The following is an 8,775-nucleotide window of genomic DNA, read 5'->3' as shown; positions in this document are numbered from 1 at the left end:
CCCCCCAAAAAGAGGATTTGTCATATTTCTGTTAATGCAGGTTTATATTCCTATCAAACAGGAGATGGGTCTCAGGCTTAGCTGTAGCCAAGCTAGCTACTCCCCAGCAACAGCAGAATCGCATTCTGCAGGAAACCAATGAAACCAGGTCTTCACGGACCTGTATCGCATACCTGCCGCTGTCGTGTTTCACATCTCCCAGCAATGCGTCACACCCAGTTAGGATAGAAAGTGTGTGGGCTGAACTCCATATGGAAGAATGCTAGGAATTTAGGGAGATTTGAAACATTTATTTGTAGCTGAACTTAGCCAGAAGTCAACTTTTTCTATTATCTTCACAGGAAGGATCTGTAACTTTCATCAGGAAAAAATACAGTGTAAAGAAACCTCATAATCTGCTCCTTCTCCCTATTTCAGCTCATTTCCTTATGTCAGTTCATAATATCAGATACAGCATCCAGCTTCCTCCACAGCTGTTGGGGCATTTAAAACCGAGACCCACTATAGGCTCTGTAGTTATGAAATAGCTAGACCAGGAGGACAACTTCATCCGTCAGATCGAGTTTCACAGGCTGTAGAACGAATAGCCCTTTTTCTTTACTATGTCATTCTCCTGCTCTAGGTCTGGCCACCATCTCCTCTGAGATCTCTGAAGGACGGTGGGAGCTAGAAGGGGTGCCCATCTTCCCAAATACCTCATGGTAGGAAAGCTGGATGCCATTCCTAGAGTCTGTGTCTCAGTTCTTTTTTCCCTTCTCAAATGGATATAAAACCTCTCTTAATGTTTTTAAGACATACAAAAACAAAGCTTAAAATGATATGTAGGTGTGTATGACGTATGAAGGACAACTTCACTCAATCCTACAGCTGAATAATGGATCCTTGGATAATTAGTTTCTGATATTTTTAAACAGATGGGTCCCTCTGGCTGAGGGCAACTATAAGGCTGAAATCAATCCTGAACAAGTATTATATTAATTTCCAAGATCCTTGTCTCTGTGGACAAAAACCCACTGTCTTCCTGTGAACATTGCAATGATGAGAACATTAATATTAGATAATTATGACTTTGAAAGATTAAATGAAAAATGGTGATGATGAGGAAAAGGCATTACGCTAAATAAAACTCCTGCCTGTGTAGGCTGTTAAGACTCAGCTGTTGACAGATTCCGACTGAAATAGTAAAGCCAAGAAGGGAGAGGTGGCGTTCCACTCTGCCAAAGTGGCTAAGGTACAACCCCGAGGAAAGGACTCCCAGGGAAACAGAGTTATTCAGACAGAAAAGATGCCTTTATTGATCTATAGTAAAAATGCATAGCCCATTTCTATAATGCTTTTCATCCTGAGAGCTTTTCATCTTTTCAGTGCATGCTCAGGGTTTTGATTTGCCCGATTATGCTTGCAACAATAACAGCACAGAGCACTTCCACAGCCTTTCATTGAAGGATCTCAAAAGCTTGGGGGAGAACCTCTGTTTAACCTGTGATGTGGACAGCTCTTCTTATCTACCATCAGAGAGACGGAGTTGTACAGCACTGGGGTGCAGGTGGGCAAGCCTTGAAGATAAACACTCAGAGTCTGAAACCACAAACAAGAACCAGCCTAGTCACCAAGGATCAGGAGCTGAAGGAAGAATCAGTGAGGGAAGCATCAGAAAATGGCACTGGAGCAAGCTGTGTGGTAGGAAACAGACTGGTTACAGCCATCGGACTCTCCAGCTCTCCGCCCAAAAAGCAGCTATTGTCTCACTATTGTCTTGAATGGAGGTACTGTCGGTCACCCACCCATGTCAGGCATGCCCAGGAACAGGAGGAAAATCCTGCTTGTCCACCAGACCACAGCTGGAGCTGGGCAGAGCTCCTATCCAGACCAGAAACCCTAGTAAGGATAGATCAGAGCTCAGGAAAGTGAAGATGTAATTCCCTGGGTCATTCCCAGGACGTTCCTTCCTTGCAGCAGCTACCATACGCCCTATTCTCCTGGCCAAACTGGTGTCACTACATGGATGGCTTCCCATCCTAGGGCGCATGGCTACTCCCCAGCACCCCAAAATACTGCAGCCTTACACATCCTTGACATCATCATATTCTTTCCTTACAAATGCAGATTTTTTCCTCTCTCTCACTGAATACCCCCAAACTAGGTAGGAACAGTCACTTGAAAGAGGCGGAGACCAACCTGTTCATGCCTGTGTCCTTTGCTGAAGGCTAGCACGGGGCATAATTTTAATTGCTTGCCCAGCCCCATTCCTGGGCGTGAAAGAGGCATGTTTTCTTCCTACCTCCTTTTATTTTGCTTGCTCCAAAGGAATTTTATGAATCTAAAGCCTTGCCACTGTGTAACAAAGAGCAATCCTCTCAGAGCAAAATCTGACAGGCACTGAAGGTTTCTTAATGGATGTATTATTTCAAACGTTCCTTTCTGTTTGATATCTGGCAAGCAGAGGAAAATGTGATTAGAGGATGCTGGGGATGCTGTATAGCTAGCCTTCCTCTCTACCTCTCCTATTCAGACTATTTCCTCCCTGTTGGTGACCCTTTGAATCCGGCTCTGAGCTGGCCCTGAACTGGAATTTCTCACGCTTTGATGAGAAAGGTAGAAGGGTTTGTGTGCCTTTTCTTTTCCTTTAAAAAAAATTGTTCCCAAATAAGGCTCAAAAAATCCTTTAAGCCATTCCCTTTTATCTAATTTTATATGGAATTTAAGGATTTGTCTTTTTTCCCCACCTCCCCCTTGCTTCCTTTTTGATTGAATTACATCAGGAGCTGAGAGTCACAGAATATACATCCTAGCCATAAGAAAACTCCTGTTACGCTCTGAATTTAAAGCACCCATATCGCACATCAGCAATGATTTCAGTGGCAATAGCTCTGGGTAAGTATACAAGCATCTCTTTCACTACCATTATCACTGAGATTTTGATGTAGAGTTGGACTGTAAGCTGGTAAGATGTTGTGTTTTTTCCAGCTGTAAGCAGGGACTAAAGTCCAGCCTTATCCAGCTATCAGCCATGCCTTCACTTATGCCCTGCCCTGCTTCATCTCGAAAACTGTTTGTAGCAGACCGCTTAATAGCCTCATGGTTTGGGCAAACCTCCTCACTTTTCTCCCTTGAGTGACATTGTGTCGACAGTTCATCAAATCACTGATTTTAATAATTAGGACAGGATGATCTAGCAGTTAACAAGCATGGTACCTGTTTGTGAAGCCGTCAGCTTCCTTATCCTTCATTCCACCTTCGTTTTACCCCCCAGCTTGCAGCAAAGGCTGCAAGCAGATCGCTCTCCCCTCCTTCCCCCCGCAGAAGCATGGGATTCAGGAGCTCTGGGATGCTCTGGTAACTGACAGGAGGGAGTTTCCCCAGCTATTCCAGCCTCTGTACTTTATTAATAGAAATAAATCAGAATGTCAGAGAAAATTTAGAGAAAATGCAACACAAGAAAAACTTGTGAACTCGGATACTTTGAGGACTTGATTGAATGTGTCCTAGACTTCAAATTTCATGGCCCTGAAAAACTCCTATTGATTTTGATAGCATGGATCAGGTCCTGACGCACATTGATTTCCATTATCGTTCTCTCTCCTTCTGTTCTGCCACTAACACCCATTCTCTTGGGATGCAACAATCCTATTTTTAACATATTGCTTTCTCTGCGGGGGAGAGAGCTTCATTAGCAGTCTCAAAAGGTGGGAGGAAAACAAGTTAGCTCTGGGAGATATGGTTGGGCCAGATCTATCCCTCACGTAAATTCAGTTAGCTCAATGCATTCGTGCATTCTAGAAGCAAATCTGGATTTGACCTATTTTCACGTGGGTTACATGTTTTCTAGTTTAATGCTGAGCAAAGTAGAACTACCTACCAGATAAGCCACTAGCCTGTAATGAGACTGAGACCAAAGGTCAGCAGTTGGCTGTTTGGAGAGTGTGGACATAGTTTCTCTTACTTGTCCTAGATGAAGATGCTCCTAAGATTTGCTGCTGTGTAAAGCAGAACATTTCTTGTCGTTTTTCCTGCATGGGATGCTGGCAGAGCTCCTAACCAAAGCTGCAGGGGGCTCGGAGATGACTGGCAGGGAGGGCTGAACCGCAGCAAAATGGGACTGCAAGAGGAGACCCTTCCCCTCCATGGCAGCACCAGACCGACATCCCCAGCATGGTGCTAGAAGGTACTCTGCCACTTGGAGCCCTACCGGCCAGTTATCCTGACAAAGCAGCATATTCCCTACCATAATGCTGCCCTGATGCTTTCTGCAGGATTAGGCCTGCAAGTGCTTGTGTTCTGACCTCATTCTCTCTCCCAAAAGCAGCTTCCAGGTGCCAGAAAGGCTTTTTCCTTGGACCTAAGGGCCCTGCTGAACTTTTAATCTACAATCTGATATTCCACAAACTTTGTTCCTCTATTATTGAGCAAGAAATCCAAAATACAAAACCCTAAGGAAAAAACAACAGATGGACATGCAGCCAGAAAAATAGGTGGATGAAAGGGCAGATCAAGAAACAACTTTTTATCCTTATTCTCAAGATCTAGAGAAGGAGAAGGAAGTGGCAAAACAAGGAAAATAACCATTATTTGCCTCCTCTCCTTTAGGTAATTCCTCCCCCACCCCCAAAAAGGTGACATAATGCTTCAAAGAAAGGAAGGAAAATTGCAAAGCCAAAAGAGCAGATTTTCTCCATTAAGCTTATTGATGATCTCAGCAGACCAGAGCAAGATCAGAGGGAAAGAGAGAGAACCTGCAGCTAATTAGAGAAACAACCGAGTGCAAGACACATATTGGAAAGTGAGACAAAAGCCTGAGATAAATGGGGAGGAAGCTACAGCCAAATCACACCAGTGCAAAGCCTTCAGCACTCAGTAGACTGCAGGGAGCGAACAGCCTTCAGTCTATGGGCCACAGCGGGGTGGCAGTAAGCTAAATTTGATCTGAATGTCTGTCCTGGACAAGATATACCTGCAATGTGTCTCTAGCAGCAAACATGCCAAATTCCCACAGGGCTCCCATTCACCAAAGCTAGAGGTTGATCCAGAGCTCACCAGTATCACTCATTCACTCTCCCCAGATCTCAGTACTCCTTAATCAGCCACCACCTCCTAGCTCAATAACCAAGCCTTTAGGGGAGTCCAGACATACAGGGTCCTCGATGCCCAGCAGCACCCGCCGTCTGCACTCACAGGTGCACTGCCAGGAGAGTGTGGCTGTGACCATGCCCTGCAGCTCTGTTTTGCTGCTATGGTCATTGGAGCATATTTCTTGATTTGCAGAGGTGCTAAGCAACCTGTGTAGCTCAGCAGGAACTGCTGTCACATCTGAAAAATCAGAACAAGAAACATTGGCTCACACCAGTGTGCTGGGTGCTGTACAAATCAATGGATCAATAGAACAAGATTAGTTCTGGGAGCACAGGTACGCCAATGTGTTCACAACTCCTGGCTACTAATAAATACATGCACGTCCCTTTTTATAAACAAATACACTCTCTTACGTGCAGATGCTCTTACACATGGATAAGCCTGCACAAATGCTCATATAAATTCAAATTAGGAAGATACTTTATTGACATGACAAGCCCTACAAGCACTGCCAAAACCTAAGAGGAGAAACCTGTCAGAGGCAGATACGATTCAGCAGGCAGCTAGAACGTACAAGGCACGGGACAGGGAGAGATGCAGCATGAAATAAGTAGGGAAAGCGATCCTGCATCACCTGCTACGCCAAGGCAAGCTGGAGTACAGGGACTGCATGCAGGGCAAGGTTGTGCTCCTGCACCATGAGGGGTGCATACGGGGACAGCAAATGGCACCCTGTCCTGACGGCGCTGTTGCAGGAACAAGCTGCGTGTACTGCTGAGACCCTGGCTAGCAGAATATAGACTCAGCCCAACCCTGTGCCTCCTCAGGCCCATGCAGTCTCACTCCCCTGATGTGTCCCTAGCATCTGCTCCCTGCCTCAGTGAACCTGCTATGGCAGAAACTCTTTCTTTTTGCCAGCATGCTTTTGGGAATGTTCTTTCCTCTCTTCCACGTGACATGTGCTGTCCCTTCCCTTCCCTGAGGTCTGTTTCCTTCTCAGTTATCACACATTCTTGTCTCCTCTCATTGCCTCACCTCTACAGCTTTTCGGACAGCAGTGGGTGGGAGGGAGCCAGAGTCTTTCAGCATCCCAGCAGAGCTGTTGGAGACAAGTCATCGGTGCGTTCTGCACACACTGGAAGGTCTGCAACCTGTTGAGACCTATGCTTAGGGAGAACACAGGTACAAAGCTGCAGGTCCTAAGAGATGTGGGTGGAAACTTAGCTGGGAAGAGTCCAGCACCTCAGAAAGTGAATCATGCAGAGATCTGAAGTTGGAATGGTATTTCCCCCCAGGTTATGAGGGTGCAGCTGATGGAGATGGCTGTGGTTGGGAAGGAATTTTCCCCAGCGGGACCTTGGCAAAGACTAAGCTTCAGGAAGGAAGACAGAGAGATACATGTTCCTCTTGAACACAAAAGCAAGAATTCAGTGAATGCGCTGCTCGACTTTTGGAAACATTCCTCTAACAATCCTCAAGCCCTTACAAACACTAATTTTGATTCCTCCCTGTGGTTGCGGTTCCTTGCTGTTAGCCTTCTGAGGTCCAGGAGATCTGGGATCCACTTCCAACTCTAACATAAATGTGCAGGGAAACTCTGAGCAAATGTCTTCTCTCAAGGCGCTTCAGCTGACCCTGGCATCGGTTCCACAATAACAGGCAAATGATTGAGCTAGTTCAGGCTGTGGGTCCATCTACCCCCTTGTTCATCCCAAATAGGGCTGCTAGCATATACTGAAGGAAAGAGCATAAGATACAAACAATTATTCTACAGATTAGGGAAATTCAGAGCCAAGGAACAACAATGCCAAGAGACTTAGTTTCGCATCTCCAGATAAAAGCCAAACTGTGGAAGAGCCAAGTTAAATATTTCTGTCTGCTGCATGCACATTGACCTGTTGTTCTGCTCTTTTAAGAGATCTCTGAGAAATCTCTCTGCTTACAGGAAAACCTAAGTTAAAAAAATTTCAGGTTTTGATAAACCATTAAAACAAAAGCTACTTTCTATTCCAAATGTTCACAATAGCTGTCTCCACAGGTGACTGCTAAGTAGACCTCTACTAAGAAAGCACATTTCATTTGCATAAAATGATCAATTCTGCAAATAAATCTAGGATATTTATGAGTTCTGGGATTTCCTTCTTCTTTCCTCCTCCCACAGCGAGTTTGCTGTGCATCTCCTCCAGCTATTGATTGAACTGTGAAGCATGGTCTTAGTCCCTGGACCGGGCAGCCAATATTTCCCTCGTGGCTTCCCCCATGCTCCTTTTCTTCCAGAGCGCTGGGGGACATTTGTCCTTCTGGCAGCTCGGCCCCTAGCGGCACCCAGCACACGGTGCTGCCAGTGCGCTCCACGAAAACAACGGACAAATAGGACCCCTGAGGCATGGAGATCTGTGTATATATGTATATACACACACACACCTAGCTCATGTCATTCATCTGTCTCCTGGGGTGGAGAATAGAAAGTATTTAAAACAGCGCACACAGACTACAAAAGGGGTTAGGCCAAGAAACCAAGGGGAATACAACATCCATTTGAAAGCGCAAAGGAAATTTTAATTAGGTGGCAAGATGCAATTACTCACGTTGGAGTTTTGCCAGCTAATTAATATCCATTCAAAATACCACAGGTCTGGCTGGACAAAAAGGTTTGGGACCTCTACTTTATATCAGTGAGGGCACACAGTTACCCTGCTCGAAGGACATAGTATGGAAAGCTAGGTGGAAAGGTAGACAGGCCGACGTCCCACCCTTGCGCAAGCAGTGCTGTTGGAAAGGTGGGAGGACAAGCAAACGAGGCCAGTTCTCTCCTGAACAAGCGCAGGCAGCACTGTCTCTGCTGTCCATGCTCCAGTGTGACGGAGCAAGGAAAGAGTCAAGCGACAGAGTGCAAAACCTATTCCCTCTCCAAGGACAAAAGGCTAAAAATCCCTGCTGGGCCAAATTCTTGACTTCAGCATGCAGCAACCCTGCCTGATGCTAGAAGTCTTTCCATCTGTCTCCACTCCCTGACTCTAGCCCTGTGTCCTGACCCATGCCCTGCTATGCCTCCACCCAGAGCCCCTCTGCACAACAGAGTACTGGAAGAGCTTTTCTGAAGCAGACTTATCCCAGCTTAGCCACATCAGGACAGCAGTAGAAAAGGATATGATATTGAAGGGAACAACATCCACTTCCATTTGCCCTGTAAAGGTAGCCTTGACACAAAAGGCAGGGGGGAAAAAAAAAAAAAACCCACAGAATCCAGACTCCCAGCCCACCTCTGGCCCCATGGGAAGGTTTGAGTTAAAGGAGCTTGCATTGCGTTGGCTGATTGCAATTATACCATCCGCTGTCTGACTGGAAATAAAATGAAATTGCAACAGAGTTCCAGCTTTAATTGAAATTTCCTGGGATCTGTTATTACATGGCAGCGATTGTTCTGCAGCACTAATGAGCCTTTGCTCAGATGATTATCCAAGTGTCTCTCCAGTCGCTATTTCATTATTGTATTATTAATGATCAGATAGGATTGTCACAGCTGAGATGAAACTTGAACATCACACAACAGACAGAGCAGTATGTGCAGCAGAGCACACAAATATGTGACTGCTCTGACATACATTCCCCTGCTGTACTGTCAGTGCTGGTACATGAAACACATTAAGTGCATATTAATTCCCGTGGGGTGGGGAGGGGATTTGTGTGTGTGTTTCATTTTCT

The sequence above is a fragment of the Dromaius novaehollandiae genome, chromosome 21 (assembly GCF_036370855.1).
Source record: "Dromaius novaehollandiae isolate bDroNov1 chromosome 21, bDroNov1.hap1, whole genome shotgun sequence".
Lineage (NCBI taxonomy): Eukaryota > Metazoa > Chordata > Aves > Casuariiformes > Dromaiidae > Dromaius > Dromaius novaehollandiae.
The sequence above is the reverse complement of the archived record's forward strand: the minus strand, read 5'-3'. Positions refer to the sequence as shown.